The 25,061-nt window shown below is 34.5% G+C and overlaps 1 protein-coding gene and 1 non-coding gene across 4 annotated transcripts in view; one reads left to right on the forward strand and one right to left on the reverse strand.

Annotated features, from left to right (window-relative positions):
* Positions 1-25,061, reverse strand: part of GRID2 (glutamate ionotropic receptor delta type subunit 2) — a 1,388,195-nt gene that overhangs the window by 477,328 nt on the left and 885,806 nt on the right. The gene's annotated exons all lie outside the window — the stretch shown is intronic.
* Positions 19,667-19,773, forward strand: LOC137224181 (U6 spliceosomal RNA). The gene has a single exon (XR_010943276.1). It is a non-coding gene; the product is annotated as a U6 spliceosomal RNA (small nuclear RNA).

Genomic DNA, 25,061 nt, shown 5'->3' on the forward strand with positions numbered 1-25,061 from the left:
ATACTTCATGAGTAAATGACTAAATGTACTTCTGCTTATGACTGGGTAGATCCATAAACCAATGTGAACAAATATAAGAACATTTAACAGGACAATCACAAAATCTTTATCAGACGCAGCCATTTTCTATCTTATTTTTGTAACGTTGCTTATTGGCTTGATTGCCCCCCAGATTACTTTGGTGGAAATTATTTTGTGTGCTAACTTTTTTCAGTAATGTATCTGTCAGGATGTAATTATTACCTATTCGATCTGTTTTTAATTTGCTTGAAGTTAAAGGTTCAAGGATGGAAGAGGTTTTTTTTTTAAAAACGAAAGGACATAGGGCTTAGAAAAATAATACAACACATGGTTTTAGTTAGAGATTCAAGACAAAAAAATCAGGAGCTACTCTAGGTGTGTCAGAATTAACTTAATTGAAGCTCCCTTATTCTATAAAGTTTATTTTTACTGATTTGTATGGAATGTGCCTCAATTAGACTTGGCAGTATATAGCTGTTTGAGAGCAGGATGTAGAGGCAATTGCCCATAGCCAGATGAATGCTCTCATGCGTCACTGTTGGGAAACAACAGTGCAGCAGTGACTTAGTGACTCCAGTGTTAACTGAATGACTATTTTACCTCACAAAATTTTTTGACTTGGTGGCACAATAATGTAACTGTATTAGAAGAACATGCCATGTGCCTGGGGAGGAGGGATGGTTAAGAGTACTCGAAGGGTTTTCACTGAGTATACTCAGGAGTGCAGAAGCCCTGATTTACCTCGCATGGATGAATAGTGTGACACCTTGTTGCTTAAAAATTGCTTATGTTTAAACTACACTCCAGAGCTAAAGGCCATGCAGATGTCCCATTATTGAATAGCATATGGACACTTCCAGGGCTGTTAAAAATGATCACACCTACCATCTGCTTTTACTGGGGCTCACTGTATATATACAGTTCTAAGAGAGAAGTATATGCCTTTCATTGTAGCTCAGGAGACCTATTTGTAGAAGGAAAAGGAAGCAGGGAAGGCACTTGTGAACTTGCAAGAGAAACTTCATGTTTCAATAATGGTCTCTTTCTTAACAATGTGGCAGTTTTGAATCTCAGAGAGGACAAAAATATTTTAACATAAAGACCATCATTTTAAAAATTTGTAACTTAAGTTTTTAGATATCCAACTAAGTTCAAATTTTGTGGTAAGGCTAAAGTGACTGTGGCATTTTCCGCTTGGATTTCAAAACTTGCTAGTTGCTGGCACAAATTTATCTGAGTTCAAAAGTTAACCCCAACTTTGTTGTGACTTCAGATGACTACATGGGAAAGGAAAGGGCCTGAAAGAATAGTTGTTCTTTTCAGCAATAACAGGAGTAATGGTTTACCTTCTGTGACTCATTACTTCCTAGGTCTGTTCATAGCCCACATCTTCTTCCATTAACTTACCCTTAATTTTTCCCCCAGCTTTTGACTTGTCTTCAGTGTCAAGCGCCACACTAAGTATATAGCACATCCTCAGTCAGTGCCTGGTGAGTGAAATCATATTTACAGAGCATGGATAGGGTGCAAGATGCAGGGGTATGCGCTGTGGAAAAGTCCATGCTTCTGCTCCTTACACTTTTGTCTCAAAGATAAGGGGAGAAGGACCATAGCTATTCCTCTAGAAATATCCACTACAGCAAGAAAACTACATAAGTTGTGAAATAGGTTTCATTCTTATTTTCCTCTAAAAATATAAAATTACTATGTTAATAGTAAATTAAAATTAGATAAAATTAGTATGTTAATTACTAAAGCAAAGAAATTTATAAGGGCCATCTTGTGAAAGGCCCTGTCATGATCACGTCAGATGGTACTCCATCCTATGAATGAGAATGAAAATTTACAAAGCCCGTCTTGATAAAGGAGAGAATGGACAAATTCCATGGATCTGTCACACTAATAAAATAAACATATTCTTTGAAAAGAGAGGAGCAAATAATAGTTTACATTCAATATTTTATGTGCTTTTTAGTCTTAACATCTCTAAATCATCTAAACATTCAAATTATTATTAGTGTTGAAAAGCCTACCAGAAGTTTACCTTAGTTACCACGAAATTATATGTTTCCTGTTTGTTATCTTCTGAGTCTAGTTTTTTGAAATTATAATATGATTAATATTTAATTCAGTGTTCATGGTATACCAAACACTGTGAGGACCACTTAATCTTAAGAAAAACCTACCACAAAGTCCTACTGTTTTCCTCAGTTTATAGATTACAGAGTGTCATGCTAAACAAGTTGCCCAAACTAACTTGCTTATTACATGGCAGACCCAAAATTATGACCATGGCCCCTTGACCTTCAATCCTGTGCTCTTAACCACTGGCCTGATGCTTTCTGACATGAGATAAAATGGGAAACAAGAAAGATGAAACAATTCAGTGCCTTAGAGCTTTGAGCTGCATATGTACAAAGTAATTAAAAAGTGACTTGTATACTCTTGAATTCTTCTATGGTAAGATGTAAATGAAATCTTAGTTTGTGTTCAGAGTATACAGAACTGTAAAAGCATAATCAGCGTATGATTTGAAAATGCTACCATGAGCAGAAATGACTGTAAGGTCAGTTTTACTGACTACTCATCTTGGTTGAATTTCCCTAAAATGATCACATAATCCACCTTCATCAATACTATAGCATTATACACGTGAGCATATGCTTATTTTGAAGACACTATCAAATATCACAGCAATCGTGATACCAGAAATACCAAATGTGACAGATTCCTGATGCCTTCTAAGGCCTGGAGCTGCTACTTGTTCTAGTTAAACATCACTGATCTCTCCAGGGCACTAGAGTGCATCAGGCAGGCCTGGAATCATGGCTAGGCAGAGCAGAAATGACTACTAACGCTTGGCCAACTTTTAACTTGGAATGTCCCACTTATGAATACTTGGTATTCAAAACCATAGCTAGAAATGAGAATTAGTAACAATCGTTGCATCAGAACTTTGGTTTCTTTGGATCACATCCATTTCCCACCTTCATAAACTATCCACACCCTGCCCTCCAGGTCATTGTAGCCAGTAGAATGAAATTGGGAATTTTGTTAATGAAGAGGCAGCAGACTATTGTGGTTAGGGGCACTGAGGCTAGAAGGACATTATCTAGCTCCAATCCTACCTCTGCTGCTTGCTGTGCCTTGGGCAAATTTCTTTATCTCTCAGTACTGCCCTGTACCCCTGTAACAACTCCATACTTTGTCATAAGGATTAAGTAAGTCAATGCATATAAAGCACCTGAAACAGTATCTGACATATGTGAGTGCTAGTATTATTATATTATTACTAATATTACCTTTCTTAGTTGTGAAAAAGATAATATTCAAGGAAGTGTTTTTCAAACTATTTTATCCCTTTAGTAGATCATGAAATTAGTTTAATTTTCTTGCTTTGCATAAAAACTGAAATATAATCATGTAAAATAGAATAAATAAATAACATTAGAACTCAATGCACACAGTATAGATAAATATTATTCAATATTTTGTGGAACAAATACATATATGTGTTTTCAGTTGTATGTGAAGTGTATTTCTTAATGTAATTATGGCCCAAAACATTTGAAAAACACTGGCTTAGTATTATCATACAGAAAGTATGACAGCTTTATATCTGTGCAAAAGGGAATTTTAAAGTTTTGTTGCAGTTCTAATGTCAAACATTTAATTCATTCATAAATTCAACGTTTACTTATAGAACATTTTCTACTGTAGGCACTCCACTATGATCTGGAGGAAAAAAATGACAAGAAAATTTTACATAATCCTTGCCTCAATGGACCTTACAACTTAATGGGAAAACACTCTTTATCAAATAAGTATATACTAACCACCAATTATGAGATACATTATTCCAACTTCTTACAAATATAAAGAGCTAAACTAAGAAATAAACTAAGGGTCAATTATAAAGGAATAGAAAATAATCTCACCAAAAATTAGGAGTAAGAAACAACACTTAAAGATGCATTCAAAGCTGGGAGCTCCCTATAATGTTCCGTAATTAACTGAAGGAGTTGGAAAAAAGTACAAATGTCGTTTGGGATATTTGCTTTTAACTAAATTTCTATTTATATTATTTCTACCATTTAATATTCATCAAATTGCCACTAATCCAGAGAGTCAGAGTCAGTAGCTTGTATAGCATATTTAGTAAATTTTTAGTAAAATCAATTAATAGCTCTTAAAATTTATATATATATATATATATATATATATTTAATGTAATTTGAATAAAAATCTCAGTAGTGTCTTATCAGGAATTAGATTTTTTGCTGGAGGAATAAAAGGTAATATTATACATTTTTAGTGGAAATGTGGAGTGTTATAGCCTTTAGGCATGTGGTTATCAATATCTACTAAAATTAAAATTATGCATTATCTTTGGCTGAGCAATTTCATGTTGGGGAATCTATTCTAACTTATTCCAGTATTAAAGGTAAATGATATTTACTGCAGCATTTTTAAAGTAACCAAGAATTGTAAATAAGGTCATGGTCTACTGATAGGGGAGTGAGTGAACACAATGTGAAAAATTCCTTCCATGACTTTATTATACAGTCATTTCAAAGACTGAATTAGACCTATGCCTGATGACTTAGAGTGGTAAAGAGATTTCCATGAGGAAATTCTGAGTGAGAAAAGCAAGATATTGAAAATGTGTATATAGTAAGATACCATTTTGGGTAAGATAAATAATGACCAAAATGTTGTACATATGTATATTTAGGTATGTATAGGTGTGTGTTTGCATATACATGAAAGTACGTGTGTATATGTACGTGGTTATATGAGGATAGAGAAAAATATGGAATGAATAACACTAGGCTATTAATATGTTAAATGGAAAGGCAAGAATGAGGGGCAGGATGTTGATGGCATGGAAGGAGAAAAAAGGACAAAAATATCCACAATAAAAACAAGTATTTTTTGGTCTTATTTATGTAAATTTGTATGTCTGTGTGAAAGAGAGGGGGAGGATAAAGAATAGAAAAATGGTTGCATAAAAGGAAACCATAAACGAAAATACAACCCACAGAATGGGAGAAAATATTTGGTAACAATGTGACCTACAAGGGATTAATCTCCAAATATACAAACAGCTCATGCAGCTCAATATCAAAAAAGAAAAAAAAAACAATGAAAAAATGGGCAGAAGATCTAAATAGACATTTCTCCAAAGAAGATGGCCAAAAGCACATGAAAAAATGTTCAACATCACTAATTATTAGAGAAATGCAAATCAAAACTACAATGAGGTATCACTTCACACCGGTCAGAGTGGCCATCATCAAAAGTCTGCAAACAATAAATGCTGGAGAAGGTGTAGAGAAAAGGGAACCCTCCTACTCTGTTGGTGGGAATGTAAATTTGTACAGCCACTATAGAGAATAGTATGGTGGTTCCTTAAAAAACTAAAAATAGAGCTACCATATGATCCAGCAATCTCACTCCTCGGCATATATCTGGAGAAAACAAGACTTCAAAAAGATACATGCCCCCCAACGTTCACTGCAGCACTATTTACAATAGCGAAAACATGGAAGCAACCTAAATGTCCATCAGTAGATAAATGGATAAAGAAGATGTGGTATATATAAACAATGGGATATTATTCAGCCATAGAAAGAATGAAATTATGCCATTAGCAGCAACATGGATAGACCTAGAGATTATCATACTAAGTGAAGTAAGTCAGAGAAAGACAAATATCATATGATATCGCTTATATGCAGAATATAAAAAAATTATACATATAAACTTATTTACAAAACAGAAACACACTCACAGACTTAGAGAATGAACTTATATTTACGGGGGGGAAGGGTAGGGGGGAGAGGGATAGATTGGGAGTTTGGGATTGACATATACGAACTGCTATATATAAAATAGATAATCAACATGGACCTATTGTATAGCACAGAGAACTCTACTGAGTACTCTGTAATAACCTGTATGGGAAAAGAATCTGAAAAAGAATAGATATATGTATAACTGAATCACTTTGCTGTACACCTGAAACTAACACAACATGTAAATCAACTATACTCCGATATAAAATAAAATTAAAATTAAAATAAATATTATAGTTCCCCAAAATGCATGCATAGATGAAGTTAATAAAGTGTTAAAGAAATATAAGAGCAAAGTCAACAATACAAAAAGAAAAAAAAATAAATCAGTTGATGTTGATGCCTGTCAGTAAAGATTAAATATGAACATATGTGTTAAGTGACGACTAAGATTTTTCATGTTCTCTAGATATGATAGTTACTATTTTTCTAATTACACCACAGAAATCTTTGTTACTGGACTAGATTTGTAATGTCCCTTTGCCTTGAGGATACCTCTCCCCTATCCCATCTTTCCTTATCACACACTCACACTCACAAACACAAACTCACAAGCAGTCACATGCCATAGAATTGCTCCTGCAAAACCAGACTTTAGTATCAGACCATAAGCAACTTTGATAAACTTTAACATGCAATTTATTGTTAACACATTACAAAGTTATTGCCATTTTTATGAACTATTGGGCAGTTTTGTTAGCTTTTAAACCTTTGAGTCAATGCCTTACACAATATTTCTTTTATGAAGATAAAAAGGAACACATTTCTCTCAGTGCCAAGAATAACTGTGTCCCTAAGCACTTTAGCATATGCTGAAAACTGCATAACTGATCTAGACTTGTTATCTGGGCCTCTAGAAAGAGTGGTGTTAAACTTTACTCCTAGTTTCACATATTTTTATTACCTTATTGCCTCTTTACTCTAATTTTCTCACTCATGTTTAGTTGTTTTAACATGGCAATATTTTAAAGCCATATTGAATGTTTTAGGATAAATGTAGGTTATGCATACATATACACAAATAACAATAAGGGCCCTGAAAAAAGCAGACACTCCAACGCTGCCTTGTGTGGAACACAGAAGAAATAGGTCTTAGCAACACAGACCAAGGGTGACTACTCTTCCTTGACAAGGGGGAATTGTAAATTGATATCATAACGCATGTTATATTAGTTGAATATCTTTACCTAAAAGAAACTAAATATATGTATATGTAGATGTTATAGAAACAAATCCAATTCTTGTGTTTTTAAGTGCTCAAAATAAAGAATCTCTAAAATATATGTGCACCAACATGTGTGGATACCTGAACTTCAGGAAGCCAAACTGACTATTAAAGAGTGGGCAAAATTAGGTGACCAGTAGTATCCCTTAAAGAATTCTCTCTGTGGAAACCTAACAATCTCTGGTTCTGCCATATGTTTCAAAGTATTCCAGTAAGTTACTTTATAGAACAATAGATGTATAAGTTACCAGATTTTTTGAAATTGCATTGAATCCAGTCACTTAAAAAAAAAGTACAGGTGGAACAATTACCCCTATTTTCTTTCTTTCAGCTAACATTTTTCTTCTATAAGTTTATTTGATTGTGTCAGCATGATAATAGAAGCCAAAAAGGTTCATTATGCTCTCATTCAAACAAAATGACTAATAGCTAATCATCTACCTATGGAGCTTCTTTTCTTTGCACAAAATTTACCACAGTTTTGTACAAAACTTTAGAGGATCATAAATGATCATTTATAACTGACATATACGTACAATGAATGTATCATTTAAAAAATAGATTTACTTAATTTCCTAAAAGGTTTCTTGTTATATTACAGCCTTTTTGGCAAAAGAAGGTATGTTGTTTCACACTTAATCAAACAAATACTATATCTGTCTTGAAAGAAAATTATAGGAAAGAACTTAGATCACTAAGAATGATTCAGTCAAGTTATAGAAAATCAACGTAATATTTTAAGAAAGCAAAACTACTTCTCATTTTAACAAGTCTGTTATTCACACAACATGGGAAAAAAATAAAAATTAAGCATAGGAAACATAATTACTAGGAGAAATTCAAGAAAACAAATAAATTTGGGAACCTCGTGTGAAAAGACATCTTTAAACCTTCACAAGAATTAGTCAAAATTTTTACTATCAACACAAACTTTTACTTTGACACAAGAATTTTTACTATAAACACAAACGTTTACTTTGACACAGTTCAATTCTAACAGAATATGTGAAAGGACAGTCTCATTTTTAATGTATATAATAAAAACATGATGTAGATAAGGAAGCTCAGAATTATGTGGTAACCAACTCCCTTTGGACAGATGGTGCACCTGAGGCAGTTAGACTCCATTTCTCCTGCAAGATGGTGGCCATCTAAGGGCAATGTTGGTGCTGCACAAGGGGCAGGGTACCACCTGTCTATCACCAACAGCACTGGGAATCCCCCAGGCAATGCATGCATTTAGCACAAGTTCTAAAGTCTTGGGCCCTCTGCAGCTGATACTTGGTATGAATAGAAGTACACCATTTAAAGGTGGCTCAAGTACACAGTAGATCCCTGAGTCTAACAACAATTTTGACTACATTTTTATTGTTTTGAAATTTTCTGCTGTTTATATCAATACAATTGCTGCATCATCTCAGCAATACTGTACTGGAAACAACGTTAAAATTAAGCCATTGAGTACATTCATGATGCCTGAATCCCTGTCTGCAATATGAGAAGCATTCAATGAAAAGTGTAACATCGTATGAGGATATTGTCAATAAAATATGATGGGAAGAAGTGCCAAATCTATATGAAAAATACATTTCTTGGCACAAGACATATGTTAAAAATACATTTGGGTAAATTTTATTATGTAGAGACACTTTATCAGGGTTAAATAACTTTAGTCATGTCATTTAAGTGCAACTATTAGAGATGGTAAAGTTGAGACAGGAGGGGAGATGTGTCCTCTAATTTATCCATTCAGACCTTCAACCATTCACTGAAAACACATTATGAGATTTTATGCCTGTAATTCTGACAGACTGCTATTGATGAAACTAGTGTAATGAAGAAATTTCAACTGGGTTTTGCTTCCAGAATTGGCCATACAATATCAGACCAATTATCATGGACTACAGTGAATATATTCATTTCATTAAATGAATTTTGCCTCTTTTAATACAACAAAAATATATTGACACATCCAGTTAGCTAATATGCTGATATCACATATTTATATGGTAGTGAAATATTTTTAAATGCCATTTGAAGCAAAATAAAAAGAAGTAAATGTCTTTCAGTTAAGTTAAACTCAATTTCTTCTTAATTCATTGTAACTATTCTGAATTCCTCTTTGCCATAAGAAATGCTCTGAAGGCATATTCTCTCCTTTCAGAGGCTATGAAGCAACTGGAAGTCACTGAGTGGTGTTTGAAACCAGCTTTTGAGGTTCCACCTGCCTTGCCTTAGGACAGCACTGTGAAGACTTCCTTCTCTGCAGTTTCCTGCCTGCTTGAAATGAAGCACCCGGTTCTTCTCTCACTGTCACCCTGGTGACAACTGCAGTTCATCTCTGAATAAACAGGTAATTCAGGTAACGTCCGATACTTCCTCCTTCCTACACTCTATTCCAGAGTCTTTTCTCTCATAAACAGAACAGTAATGATGCAGGAAAAAACAACATATATTTCCCAGCATCTTCGTAAGCCTTATTCAACTTCATGGTGATTTTTTTTTTTCAATAAGGTGATTGATTACTTGGGTGTCTAAACTACAATACCAGTTCACTTCTTTTAATTCTTCTCTCACTTAGATTATATATAATATATAGAGAAAAGACCTAATTTTTTTTGCCAACTATCTAGTGCTGGGTATTCTATTTTATTTTTTCTTATTTTAGCCTCACAATAATCCTATCACTATTTTGCTCACCTTAAGAGTAAAGAAACTTCTCCTAGAGTTAAGTCTTAGGGAAATGTTGATTTTCTATTATATCAACTTTTACTTCATAGAATTTAGTTCTCTATTAATTTCAGAGGAATGATCAACTTTATGCAAAGGAATTATAATTTGGAATATAATTTGTTTCAGAAAGCAAAGCATAATCTTGTGGGAGGGACTCATCTAAACACTGTATATAACACTGGTTGGATTAAGATAAATTCCACAACCAATGTACAAAGTCCTTTGTTAAGACAAAACAAAACAAACAAACAGAAACCGGAAAAAAAAAAAATAGGAAAGTGTTTCCTGATTGAAGGGATCAGAAGAGTTCCAAGGAGATGGTCTTTGAGATAGGTCTTGAATAATAGGTCTTGAATGATAGATTTTTGTAAGGTGTGTGTATTGGAGGTTGAGGCTGGGGGAAGGGGTTTTAAGGAAACTACCAGGTGAAGTTAATGGCACAAGCACAGACAAGGTGTATGAACTAAAGGAGAGCATGTAGTTCTCAAAAACTGGAAAGTAGATTTAGGCTACAAAAAGGAGGAAGACAAATTTGAAAATAGTAACAAGTTTGGACATGGGAAAAAAATTAGGTCGCAGGTACTTCTGGGAGATAGTCCCTAGTAGCATAGATTTCACTGGCGTATTTGAAGATTTTTGGTTCATCCATCCTCCTAATAGACTCCACTGGGTGCTGCAACTCATTCCTTATAGACTCCACTGGGTGCTGCAACTCATTCATTATCATCAAGCCAACAATCCAGTAACCTTGACTTACAAGAGATGGCTTCAACTTGTATGGTGCTCAGAATCTATTTTATAGTCTATTTTTATAAGCCTTTCGCTTATATAATAGTTCTGTTTTGTTTTTCACATCAGTCACAATTTATTGCAGTATTTTATGTAAATTCAAGGGCATATTCACAATAGGCACGGAAAAAAAGGTTTTTCTTCTGACATATATTGTTATTTGAAGTTTAGATACATCTAGGCATAAATTACAGTTTCACTCCAAAGAAACTACACAGTTTACTGACATCCAAAGACTGTTAAAGTCTTAACACAAAATAATTTAGATAGACTTAAAATCATTTTTCCTGGATTTAGGAAAAAAGTTTAGTCTTTGTAGATCCGATTCAGTGTGCAGAATTTTATTTTAGAACATAAATTGCCTTGATTACCAATTCTGCAATCTTATTCCTACAGCAGTAGGAAGAATTATACTGTCACTGTCATCTCTTGACTTTCATAGCACTCCAAATGCTTGTTTAAAAAGTATGAATTTAATTTATATTTTAGCATTTGCAGTATAATGATTTTGCTAAACTTAAACAAAATTTCAAAGCCTTTATTTTCCCATTAACTTACATATTTGGTCTTAAGCATATAGGAGCTTATACTTAATTTCCTTCCCTTCCACAAAATATTTTATAAAAATAATAAATACAGAAAAAAATATATGTATATAAAATCATTCATGTTTTAAATATCACTGGAATTTTGCAATGTCAACTATTTAGTATTGTTTTTAATATATCCAGTTAAAAAGGCAAATTTGTGTTGACCTGAGACGTATAGTTCCTGATATTTCTCCTCTTATATGTTTTACTTTTCTTCTTTACATGATAGAAGTTTACATATAGAAGATTAACTATCTTTCTAATATAAAAATGTACAATAATAAGCAACATCTAGACACGTTTGGCCAAAGGAGAAGTATCAGGGCAGACAGGATTTCTCAGCCATGAAGAATTCTAATATCCTATGACTGAGAGGATCTTTAAAGGCATTTGAAGTGCTCAGACTCATTCAGTAACATAAAAATACCACGGTTCAACCACATAAATTTACTTGGGCAATATTTGTAATACAATTTGCTTTCTCGGGAAGTAGGTATTACATATTGGATATACAATTTTTATAGAGTGTTTTTAATTATACAAGTGTGCCTGTGATTGCTGGTATAGTATATGAAGTCAGATGACATATTAAGAAATTGAAAAGTTTCTGTGGTTTAAGAAAACTCAAACAATGCTGAATCATTCTCTTTTCTGTTATGCAGTTAAGTTAGAAGAAATAATGTGTATGACATCGATTCATTTAATCACGTACCCATTCCCTTCCTCCCTCATTCACCCAATATTTACTGAGCATTACTATGTGGGCCAGGTGTTATAGACATAATGACTGATATACCTTCAGTTTTAAGGAACAAGACCTCTTAAAAACGCAAAACTGTACCAAAGGGTAACAAAATATGTTCTTTATATTCTAATATTCTAATTGTATTTTTATTCACAGATTTCAGAAAAAATACAATTACACTATTTCTTCAAGATAATATAACTATATAATTATGTGTATAAAATTGGTTGTAATTCTGCAAAAAAATAAACAGATATACATATGCACTAAGATCTTGCCCCACCTTTAAAAAAATGTGGTGAGGCAATTGAAAAATATAGCCCTTCTATTGCATTCATTTCTTTTAGACTATGATGAAAAACTTGAGTGGTTAACCCTATGTCTTCTAATATTTTCAATTTGCACTTAAAGAAAGTAAAAATAGGCAAGAAGCATTACTGTGTTTTCACGTCCTCCCTTTGATACAAATGAATCAAGCTATTGTTATATGGGCACATTAGGGCAACAAATTGAAGACTTCAACATTAATAAAAGGAGATAAGAAGCTGCCAGTAAGAAAGTATGAAAAAGTAGAAAATTTGACATCCTCTAAGGAATGGAAAATCATACTAGATATGAAAAAAATGACTGCTGGTGCAAAAGTAATGAACAGTGAAACCTAACTATAAAATGTTTAATGCTTGGAACTACAGAGTGTACCCATTAATATACTTCTATGACATGAAATATTATAGAGATTGAGTTAGGTGCCTCCAGTGTATAAAGTATGACCTGAGATTAAATTCTGAAATGACCATGAATTCTGTGAACCCACTGGAGTTCATCTGTTCTCTGAAAGCACAGTAAAGATGAGTGGTGACTAAACTCCCAGTTCAGTGTTTTCTAAATTGTCTGAAGCTGCTTATTTAGCTACTTGTGGGGCTTTACTTACTTTGAAAAAGTAGGCAATAGGCAGGAAAGTCAGATGTAGTATATAAATTCTTCCCAATGCACACAGTGAACCATCACAGAGCATTAACTGACCTCCTAGGGTCCCTATGTCAATTCCCAGAGGCCACGAGAATTAACTGCCCTTACACATCTCCCAAGCTGATAGGTCTCAAAGTTTAGAGAAATTTAACATTATTAAAATATTATACCCCTAGGCTTCATTCTCAGAAATTTTGATTGTATATTCAGGGCTTTGTAATTTTCATAAAATTCTGGGTGATTATGATATGTTAGACATTGGTAACTCATTTTAAGCAGAGACTTGGGACAAGTCTTGAGAGTGCCAATTATATACAAACAGTGTCTGTTTCCAGAGAAAAAGTATCATTTTGTATAAATAAAGTAACATTGATCAGAAAGGGACTTTTTTTGGCCACATCAGACCTCAGTGGCTATAACCACTGGGGTATATTTAACCAAGAGAACACAGACTCTTAATGAAGAGATAGAGAAATTTTCCTTGGGAAATTTATTTAATGTTAAGTTCACTATTTTACAGCCTATCAGTTTCATAATTCAACAGAATTCTTTAAGACAGAAAGTAACAGAGATTGGACTCATATGTGAGGAACTATTTCTGATGTGTATACAGTCGACCCTTGAAAACTCAGGGGTTAATCCGAATATAATTTATAGGTAGCCCCATATCTGTGGTTCCTTCACATCCTCCGATTCAACCAACTTGACCATGTAGTACTGCAGTATTTACTACTGAAAAATATCTGCGTGTAAGAGAACCAGCGCAGTTCAAACCCTCATTGTTCAAGGGTCAACTGTATTTGAAATATATGTTTTACAAAATATATATATCTTAGCAACCATACACACACACACACACACACACACACACACGCACACAAACGCACACACCCCAAAACCTGTCACATGAGATAAAATCGAAACTCCGCACTTTGGTATACAATGTCCTTTCAAAATGTGAGCTAATTTTTCTGTCGTATCTTCCGCTCTTGCCTTACTCATATGAAGGTCCTGACCCAGAAAGTCTCACAGACCCTGGATCTAGTGTGACTCTAGTGTGACTCTACATTTTCTTAATATACAGTTTCAATGAGGTATATTCAGAATTAACTTAATTTAATACATAATAAGTATTAATAGAGTAATTATGTGGACTTAGAGGATATGAAAAAATAAAGGATTCCATCAAGTTCAAAGGTCTTTAAAGTTAAATGGAAAAAAATATTTATATATCTTAGGTGTCAAAAAATTATCTAAAATCCAATCAAGTCCTATAAAAGTATGGGAGGTTTACAAACAATATAATTAGATTGGGGACCTATACACATGAGTTCTTCCAGTTTATAAAGTTATGTTAAAGATCATTTCTAGACCTCAGTATATTTAATACAATCCTAAACAAAAGCCTGTTACTATCTTGGCTCAGTATCCCCCAAATTGGTTAGAATTACCTTATTATTACTTTAATGGATAAGATTTTTTCAAATTTAGAGAGAGATCAAATTAATAACAAAAATTTTTAAGAGAATAAAATCAGATATATTAATATTATTAATTTTAGATGTATGAACTGTAAAGTTCAATATTTGTGTACTTATAACGTGCCTAACTGAAGTAATACATAATTGAATAATTTAGATGTTAAAGTGGAAATTTTATTAAGTTGTTATATAGTATTGGAGATTATAAACAAACTTAAGATGTCATATAATTATACATTTATTAGAATACTCAAATACTGGGATATTTTGTTAATGATATAACCGAAGTAGAGTACTTTAAAAAGGTGAACAAATGTACTTAACTTACAACTGCAGTTTATAATATTCAAAGGTGTTTCATTAACTTTTTAAGTGACACCAAATATTTTTCGAATATTTAAAAGTAATTGTTGGGCTTCCCTGGTGGCGCAGTGGTTGAGAGTCAGCCTGCCGATGCAGGGGACACGGGTTCGTGCCCCGGTCCGGGAGGATCCCACGTGCCGCAGAGCGGCTGGGCCTGGGAGCCATGGCCGCTGGGCCTGCGTGTCCGGAGCCTGTGCTCCGCAACGGGAGAGGCCACAACAGTGACAGGCCCGCGTACCGCAAAAAAAAGTAATTGTTAAAACAGAAGGAGGGGGTGAAGAATGAGCAGAGAGAGGCTGACTGACTAAAGACTTAAAAAGTTAAAGTCTTAATAAGAGAGTAGATTTTTAAATTTGTAACCTTAATAAATTGTACATTTATTTTAAAACCAAATCAACTCCTACATGGTCTTTTCTGCTCACAAAAACCACCCTTAAAGACACCAATGAGTCATTATGAACCAATCGTTAACCTCTTAATGCAAAGTTATTTCTCTTTTCCTATGACTTATAATAAGGTTTTTACAATACCTGTCAGAATCCTTCTCTTTTTCTATTTAAAATTCTGTTTTCTTCAGTGGACTACGAGCTGCTTATAGCCTGCTCTGTACATTCATTACATCCTCAAACAAAATATTACTAAATTAAGTGCATCCTTCCTCTCTGAACAATTTTCTGGATAAGGTGATGCTATGCTCTGTCTATAAAACTCTTGCTACCTTTGCTGTGTCGCTATTTCTTCCTCATACCCATTAGGAGTAAGCATTTCCTAAGGCTAATACCTATTCCCCCACCCTGTACCTTATCATCACCAGTTCTCCCCCAGAGAGCGCATCTATTCTCAGTTTTAACCACTCCTTCCCAAATCAGTACAGGTACTTCGGCAATTGCCTTTGAGCTCCAGCGCCATGTTTATGATTACCTGCCAGACATTAAGATTTCTCATCTCAGCAAATAACATGGCTTTAAAAATGTCAAAAGAATTTCTTCAAAGCCAGCATAGTCTGTGGTTTTCTCACTTTCTAGCAGGAGCAACATTATTTTTCCAGTTACCTACTACTGAAAACTTGGAATCGTTATTGGCATTTCCCTCTTTCAATACATTTCCTCCCATTCTCAGTGAGTCTCCTTGAGGATTTATTTCTCTATGTATCTGCCCTTTTCTACCATTCTCTCTACCACCATCACCCCATCGTCCTGGTTTCTGCCACCATAGTTCATGTCCAGACCATCTCCCACATTTAGCAGTTGGCTGACTGTTCTTCCTGAGTGTTGTCTCTCATTATAATCTACCTCATGTGCTGCTGCCAGGGTGATCTACCAACCTGATACACATCAGTCCTCGAATAGGGTCCAAATTCTTTAGCTATACATTTAAATGCTCTGTGTTCTAGCATCATAACTCCCTAATGTTATTTCCCATGCTTTCCTTTCATGGATGCTCTAATCCAAGGGCTGGTAAACTTTTCTGTAAAGGGTCAGATCATAAACATTTTAGGCTTTGTGGGTCATGCAGTCTATGGTATCTGTCCCAACCATGCATTATAGCACAAAAGCAGCCATAGATAACACATAAAGAAATGGATGTGGCTATGTTCCAATAAAACTTTATAAAACAAAACAGGTGGTGGGGGGACTAGATTGAGCTGGAGGGCCATATAGAGCCCACACCTGTGTCTAATCCAATCACATTTATCTGCTCTTTTCCTTCAGATGTAATCACCATCTCACTTCCATAGACTCTTTCACAATTCAAAGGCCCCCTCTTTTCTTTTCTGATCATGGAAGTCTTATGAATCTCTATATGCCTAATACTCTCTTTGGAAACTTCTTTTAATCCTCAATTTCACAGTGATCCATTTTTTTCTTAAAACTTCAGTAGATGTCTCCTTTCTTTGTTTTTTCATTCACTTAAACACTTAGGAAACACTCACATGTCAGAAGCTATTACAGGGACTAAAGTTATAAAGATGAGCAGATACTGTAGGAATGGCAAGTCTTGTGTGAAGGGGGTGCAGGTGGGGATGGGAGTGGTGGTAAGTTGCAGTGACTTCACTTTAATACATGTAATGAAAGTATGAGTATCACATTTATTCTTGGCTAAGACGTTCAATTTATACCTGAATTTAGAGAACAGTAATAAACAATCACTACATTATAGACATATTTTTAAATTACTACTATATTTTAAAACTAACTATATTTTAAAGTTTTCATAAGAAATAGCTAGTAAGCACTTAAAATATCAATGAACCATAAGTGATATTATTTAAAAAAATAAGCCAACTGAAGGTTTATAGCTTAAATGTCTTGCAGTTTCTGCCATAATATTATATTGAACTATGTTTCATATGTTAAAGTTTAAAACCTACTTAAAAAATCAATATAGTGAAAAGAAAGATAAAGTATATCCATTGTTAATCCTCTATTTATAACCATGCTAACATTGCTAGTGCCATGTCTCTACTTATGTTTCACTGCGATGTCATATTGCTGTTTTGCAAGTAAAATTATTAGACACATCAAATAATGTGTAAAAATAATATAAAAATAAGATACTTATTTAATGAAAAATTTGAGTTAAAATGAAGCCAAACTAAACATAAGAGGTTTCTTTTTATGCAGAGAAGGGCAAGTAGATGTATCTTAAAAACAAAATAGCTTACTTTTTTGTATGCCTTAAGTATAGGGCCTGTTGCATAAAAACAGTTATGTGTGTATATCACCTTTTCTAACAGATAATAAGTTTATGGAGAGCAAGGATCATATGGGGTATGTTTTTGTATCCATTTTGCTTCATACAGTATCTTACTGAAAATACTTGTTCATAGTTATGGAAGCAGAAGATATGAAATAAATATTTTGTTCCTTAAAGAAACTATTATAAGGTCTAAACTTTTTAAAAAACATAGGAGTAAAAGTTTTATTAAATATTCCATATTTGATTTAAAATCAGCAAATACAGTACATATAAAAAACTGTATCTGCTTCAGCAAGGTTGCAGGATATAAGATCAATATACAAAAATCAATTATATTTCATATCTAATCAACAAACAATCCAAAGTAAAATAATAAAACAATCCCATTTATAATAGCTTCAAAAAGAATAAAATATTCATGAATACATTAAATGAAAGAAGAGTAAGACTTGTACACTGAACACTACAAAACATAGTTGAAAGAAATTAAAGAAGAGCTAAATAAATTGACAGAAAGCTCATGTTCATTGATTGGAAGATTTAATACTTTTAAGATGGGAATACTCCCCAATTTGATCTACAGATTCAGTATAATCTCTATAAAAATCCTAGCTGCCAGTTTTGCAGAATTTGACAGGTTGACTTTAAAACTCACATGGAAATTAAAGGAACCCAGAGTAGTCAAAATGATCTTGAGAAGAACAAAATTGAATGACTTACATACTCTGATTACAAACGTACAATAATCAAGATACTGTGGGATTAGGATGAGAACAGACATACAGATCAATAGAATAGAACTGAGGGTCCAGAAGTAAGCATCCGCATTTATAGTCAATTGTACTTTGACAAAGATGGCGTGACTATTCAATGGGTACAACTGGTGTTGGAACAAGTGTATATCCACATGCAAAAGAGTAAAATTGGGCCCCTACTTCACAACATACGCAAAAATTAAATCAAAATGAATCACTGTTTAAAATGTAAGAGTTGAACTATAAAAGTATTAGAAGAAATCTTAAGAGTAAATCTTAGTAACATTGGGTTAGGTAAAGTTACCCAGCTACCAAAAAAAAAAAAAAAAGATAAGCTGGACTTCATGAAAATTAAAAACTGTTGTGCTACAAACGATACCATCAAGATAGTAAACAGACAACCCACAGTTGGTGGAAAATATGTGCAAATCCTATATCTGATAAGGGACTTGTATTCAGTATATACAAAGAACTTTTATAACCTAACAATAAAAAGAAAACCAAATTAAAAATGGTGAAAGGATTTGAATAGATATTTCTTCAAGTATGTACAAATGGCCAATAAGCACATGAAAAGATGGTCATCATTAGTCACTAGAAAAATGTAAATCAAAACCATAATCAGATATCACCTCACAGCCAGTAGGATTGCTATAATAATAATATTAATATTAATAAAATTAGAAAATAACAAGTGTTGTTAAGGATGTGAAGAAACTGGAACCCTCACGCATTGCTGGTGAGGACGCTAAGTGGTACAGTCACACTGGAAAGCAGTTCAGTAATCCTCAAAACGTTAAACATAGAGTTATCATATGAATGATCAATTCCACTTCAAGATATATGTGAATAGCAATGAAAAAAATATGATCACATAAAAGCTTGTACATAGAAGTTAATAGCATCATTATTCATAATAGCCAAAAAGTGGAAACAACACAAATGCCCATAAACTGTATAATGGATAAACAAATGTGGTATATCCAGACAATGGAATATTGTTTACCAATAAAAATGAATGAAGTACCAAAGTACCAATCCATGCTACAACAGGGATGAATCTTGAGAACATAACGCTAAGTGACAGACGTCAGTCACAAAAGTCCTTATATTGTATATTTCCATTTATGTTAAATGTCCAGAAGAGGCAAATCCACAGAAAGAGAAAACAGATTAACGGTTGCCAAAGCCTGGGAGAATGGAGAAATGAGGAGTGACTACTATTGGGTACAGAGTTTATTTTTGGGGTGATATTCTTAAAATAGATAATGGTGAGGGTTGAATAACAGTGAATATACTAAAACCACTGAATTTTGTACTTTAAAAGGGTAAATATTATGGTACTTGACTTATAATTCAATAAAGCTATTATATTTTTTCAATCTGCACTTGCTTCAGGAAGTGAAATAGGCTTCTCTTTCAAAAAATAACTAACAAGTGCTCGCTTCGGCAGCACATATACTAAAATTGGAATGATACAGAGAAGATTAGCATGGCCCCTGCACAAGGATGACATGCAAATTCGTGAAGCGTTCCATATTTTTAACATCATTAATCATTAGAGAAATGCAAATCAAAACTACAATGAGATATCATCTCACACCGGTCAGAAGAGCCATCATCAAAAAATCTAGAAACAATAAATGCTGGAGAGGGTGTGGAGAAAAGGGAACACTCTTGCACTGCTAGTGGGAATGTGAATTGGTACAGCCACTATGGAGAACAGTATGGAGGTTCCTTAAAAAACTACAAATAGAACTACCATATGACCCAGCAATCCCACTACTGGGCATATACCCTGAGAAAACCATAATTCAAAAAGAGTCATGTACCAAAATGTTCATTGCAGCTCTATTTACAATAGCCAGAAGATGGAAACAACCTAAGTGTCTATCATTGGATGAATGGATAAAGAAGATGTGGCGCATATATACAATGGAATATTACTCAGCCATAAAAAGAAACAAAATTGAGTTATTTGTAGTGAGGTGGCTGGACCTACAGTCTGTCATACAGAGTGAAGTAAGTCAGAAAGAGAAAGACAAATACCATATGCTAACACATATTATGGAATCTAAGAAAAAAAAATGTCATGAAGAACCTAGGGGTAAGACAGGAATAGAGACACAGACCTACTAGAGAATGGACTTGAGGATATGGGGAGGGGGAAGGGTAAGCTGTGACAAAGTGAGAGAGTGGCATGGACATATATACACTACCAAATGTAAAATAGATAGCTAGTGGGAAGCAGCCGCATAGCACAGGGAGATCAACTGGGTGCTTTGTGACCACCTAGAGTGGGATAGGGAGGGTGGGAGGGAGGGAGACGCAAGAGGGAAGAGATACGGGAACATATGTATATGTATAACTGAGTCACTTTGTTATAAAGCAGAAATTAACACACCATTGTAAAGCAATTATACTCCAATAAAGATGTAAAAAAAAAAAAACTCAACAAAAAATAACTAACAAAATAAAATTTCAAGACTAGATTTTGTGGCAATGTCTCTTTCTGTAAAGCTAACTTATTTCTCCAGGTTCTGTTAACCCTGCCTCAGGAATGCATGGCCAGATTTCCTCCCCAAGAAATATAATTCTTTGAATATGCTTCAAAGTTCCCTAGTTCCTACTGGTACACAGAAGAGCTAAGGTGCTAGTCTCTGTCACTCAGGGGAATGTTAGCTTGTCTCTGACCATTCCTAAAATTCTACATTGTACTTAAAACCTTATAAAAAATGAGAAGTGATGTGAAGTGAAATTCATGGATTATCCTAATTCTCATTTTTGTAAAGATTGTTTACTTCTTTTCTCTTAAATCTGCTAGTAATCCTTCTGAGTAGTTATAGTAATAAACAGATTCAAGTTGCCTTTCAACTTTTCTCATTTCCTCATATCCAGTCTTATAGCTCTGAGTAATTATAGGACTGAAAACATAAAATAAGGCCATAACAATAAGACAACAATAAAAACACCAAGAAAGCAATAGGATGTGTTAGAAAATGTCGTGTTAGTAAACAAATGGCATTAAGATTTAACTGTATCTAGAACATTCTTTAAATTTAAAGTTTGATTTTGAAAATTCACTATCAGTGTTACTCAAGGTTTTAAGAACATCAGTGTTCTTATAAGAATATGAGGAAAGTTTTCAAAGTAAAAATATATTCCAATAATATCAGCCATTATGTTACAAAATAATTACAAAAATACATGAAGTTAAAAAACTAACAAGCGAGACAGCTAAATGAATACTTACACAAGAAATTCTATTAGTTTTTACTGCTGGCATAATGAACATGAATTGATTTTATAGTTCTCTAGGTCAGAAGTCCAGTATGTTTCTCATGAGAGAAAACCAAGGTGTCTATATCTCTGTAATTCCTTGGGAGTGTAGGGGAGAATTTGTTTCCTGCTCATATGAGTTGTTGGCAGAACTAAGCTTCTTGCAGTTGTAGGACTCGGGTCCCCACTCTCTTGCAGGCTTTAAACTGAGACTGGCATCCACATTTCTTAGTTCATGGTCTACTCTCTCTTCCCCTTTTAGAGCTCAGGTGGTTACACTGGGTCCACCTGGATAATCCAGGAAAATCTCCCCACTGTAAAGTCAGCTGATTAGCAGCCCTAATTCCACCTGCTACATTAGTTTCCCTTTTCTGTATAATTCTGCTTTCCCTATCACATTCCTCATGCAATGTAACATATTCAAAATACTGAGGATTAGGGTGTGGACATGTTTGAGGGGCCACCATTCTGCCTACCACAGTATATAATCAATGTAGTTGTTAATGAGTAGGGGGAGGGGCAAGATGGTCTCTTTTTTTCTTAAAAAAAAAGGAATTTTTAAAATTGAAATCAGATATTTTCCTTAGCTTTTTGATATAAATAGAGAAAGAAAAAGATGACTGGGATACCTTACAAGGAAAATATAAGGTGATATTATTTTTATTCATCAATTCAAATTATATTTTTGAGTAACTACTCTGTATAAGTTGTAGACTAGGCCCTCAGTATGCAAAAATGAACAAAACATAAATAGACCTTGCCTTCTGAGGGCTTAAAGTCTAGTGAGAGAAATGAGCAATGGCCACATAAGCACATAAATAAATCTACAATCACAACTTACAGTAAGTAGTATAAAGAAAACAGCATAAATAGTATAGAGTAGCATTTAGTGACAGAGGACTCTGCTACGGGTGAAGGCGAGCTACATCGGATGGTCAAGGATTATTTTAAATGGCAATGACCTGAAGGATTTCATGTTTCCCAACAAAGGAAGTGAAGAACCCTTGGGCATGGAGGGTAAACGTTTTTGTTACAGACATCTTTTGTTATAAATTGCACAAACATAACCTAAGGAAATACACGTTGAGGCTGCCTGAGGACTGCCTGCCAAATCAAAACTGTAGAGAGTCAACACTTCCCGACACCTCTACCACCACCCTAGCTGTTGCCTGGACTATTAGTAGCACCCATACTGGTCTTCCTATCCCCACCGTTGCCTGTTAGAGTCTATTTTTTACATATAAGCCAGAATGTCTGTTTTTTGAAAAAACAAAACAAAACAAAAAAAAGGTAAGTTAGGCAAAATTAGTCCTCTGTTGAAGCCATTTGAGTGGCTTCCCACTGTATTCATAGTGAAATCAAATTCCTTACCAGGTCTTAGAAGGTACTATATGGTCTTCTCCTCAAACCTCGCCCCCCTTCCCGCCGACCCCCCCCCCACCGCCTCCTTGCACTGCTAGAGCATCATCTCCTACCATCCTCCTTTGCTGACCCTGCTCTTGCCATAGTGTCTTTGGTTATTTGTAAGTGCACTCCTCTCTCAGGCCTTATGGCCTACAAAACATACAGGAACTCCCACTCTTAACCCTTGCTATCCTTCATACCCTGCTTTATGAATATTTTCACAGAATTTGCCACCTGACATAACATTTTATTTGTCTGTTCTATTTGTTTATTGTCTGTTTCCCTGTATTAGGATGGAAGTTCTATGAGAGCAGTGGAATTTTCTGATTTCTTCCATAATGAATCCCCAATAATGCCTGGTACATGGAAGATGATCAGTAACTTTTACTCAGTGAATTAATGGAAACAGCTTTTAGGGAAATTTCAAAGGTTACTTCTTACCTAAGGAGCTGTGCCCTTGGGTAAGATTTAGAGACAGTATATCTGGATTCTGGTCTTGACTTCAATACCTACTCTAACACGTGTTAATACCTTAGATAAACCACTTGTTAACATGATCTTCAGGTTATTCTTCTGTAAAATGGAAAAAATATATATATTTCTGTCCTATCTTCAGGATATTTAGGATCAAATAAGAGAATATGAAATTATTAAATATAGATACTGCAAATGTATGAAATGTGATTATTACTCTGTGCCTTTCTCGGTCATTCTTAACTTTGAGTTTTATAAATATTAGATTACATTGGCAACACTCATAAAATACAATTAAAAATAACCTTATTTTTTTGTGCCTCACAATCCTTTAAAATTTATTCTGCAGGCTTAATTTTCCCTTATTCTTGGATAAAAATTCTGACAGGCCCTATGACTCTTGTGTTTATTCTTAAGCAATAAAGGAACATTGGTCACATTCTTAATTCAGTGATTTAAAAATCTCTAGCCTTAGTAAAAATTCAAACTCTGACCCTGGTTAGATATTGGGGCTTCTCTCCTCCCCCATCTTGCAGGTGGGGAATTTTTAGCTGGGGAAATATAGTTGACTTTTTTCTCCTTCCCAGACCAGCTGTTCTGTGATTTCTGCTCTCTTAGTTTTTCAACTGGGATTTCTGGCTCCCTCAGAGTCGGAGCACAGGAGAGCAGAAGAGAAAGAAAAGGGTATTATTATTCTTGGTCCTGCATTTGCAACTTTCATGGATCTTTAGAAACCATGGCACTTATCCTTTCTCCTCCTAACACATGCATTTTCATGGGTGTTCCTGTCACAGATTTCATATCTACTCTAGCTGGTTGCTAGCTTCTTCCCCAATCCCTGGAATCCAGTGGTACTTCCAGATTCGCTAGAGAATTCTCTCTAGTGAGGTTTGTTTGTTCCTATAATTGGCCTTCAGAATGGGACCTAAGATGACTCAGACAAGAGATATTCTATCTTCTGTCTGGCTTATATCTACTACACAGGGCACATGTATAATTTGCCCTATAAACACTGAGGATTCAAATTACACAATGTAGCATCAATTTCTACTTCAATCAGCTCTCAATGTTTGTTAAATAGTTACTCATGTTTAAGGGGCACGAATCAGCCACTAGGCCTCCATGTCTTCCATCCTGCAGGAAATACATATTACATTTTCTAATGAGACTTCCTTCCCTCTTTCCTTCCTTACCCTCTCTCTCGGCTGAGGTGAAGGCTGAAAACTTCTTCAACTCTTCTCCGTGGGAGTAGGGTGGGTGGGATGTGCAGTAGAAGGACTCATAGAACAGCAACAGCTCTATCCAAAGAAATCTTCTCCAAAATGTCTCTAACTTCCAGCATGCTTTTATCTTCTATGTGAGTAGGCATTTAAGAAGAGTATAAGCATTGATTGTACCTTCCTTTGACAATTTTTCATTGTGGCATTGTATCCATTTTGGAGTGTCATATGTATTGTATCATGATACCACAAAAAACTTTTCAATTTACCATCCTGTTACATTTCTATTAAAAAAAAACACAAACCCTGCAGCCTCCATTGTGTATGTGTGTGTTTTTAGATAGTTTAGGTCCTCACTGCCTCAGAATAGTTATTACCAGGTTTTCTAGCTGATCTCTTTGCCTATTCTTTCTCCTTCTCCAACTACATCTTTCTATAGAGGGAAGTTCCTTAGA

This window comes from Pseudorca crassidens, chromosome 4 (assembly GCF_039906515.1).
Source record: "Pseudorca crassidens isolate mPseCra1 chromosome 4, mPseCra1.hap1, whole genome shotgun sequence".
Classification (NCBI taxonomy): domain Eukaryota; kingdom Metazoa; phylum Chordata; class Mammalia; order Artiodactyla; family Delphinidae; genus Pseudorca; species Pseudorca crassidens.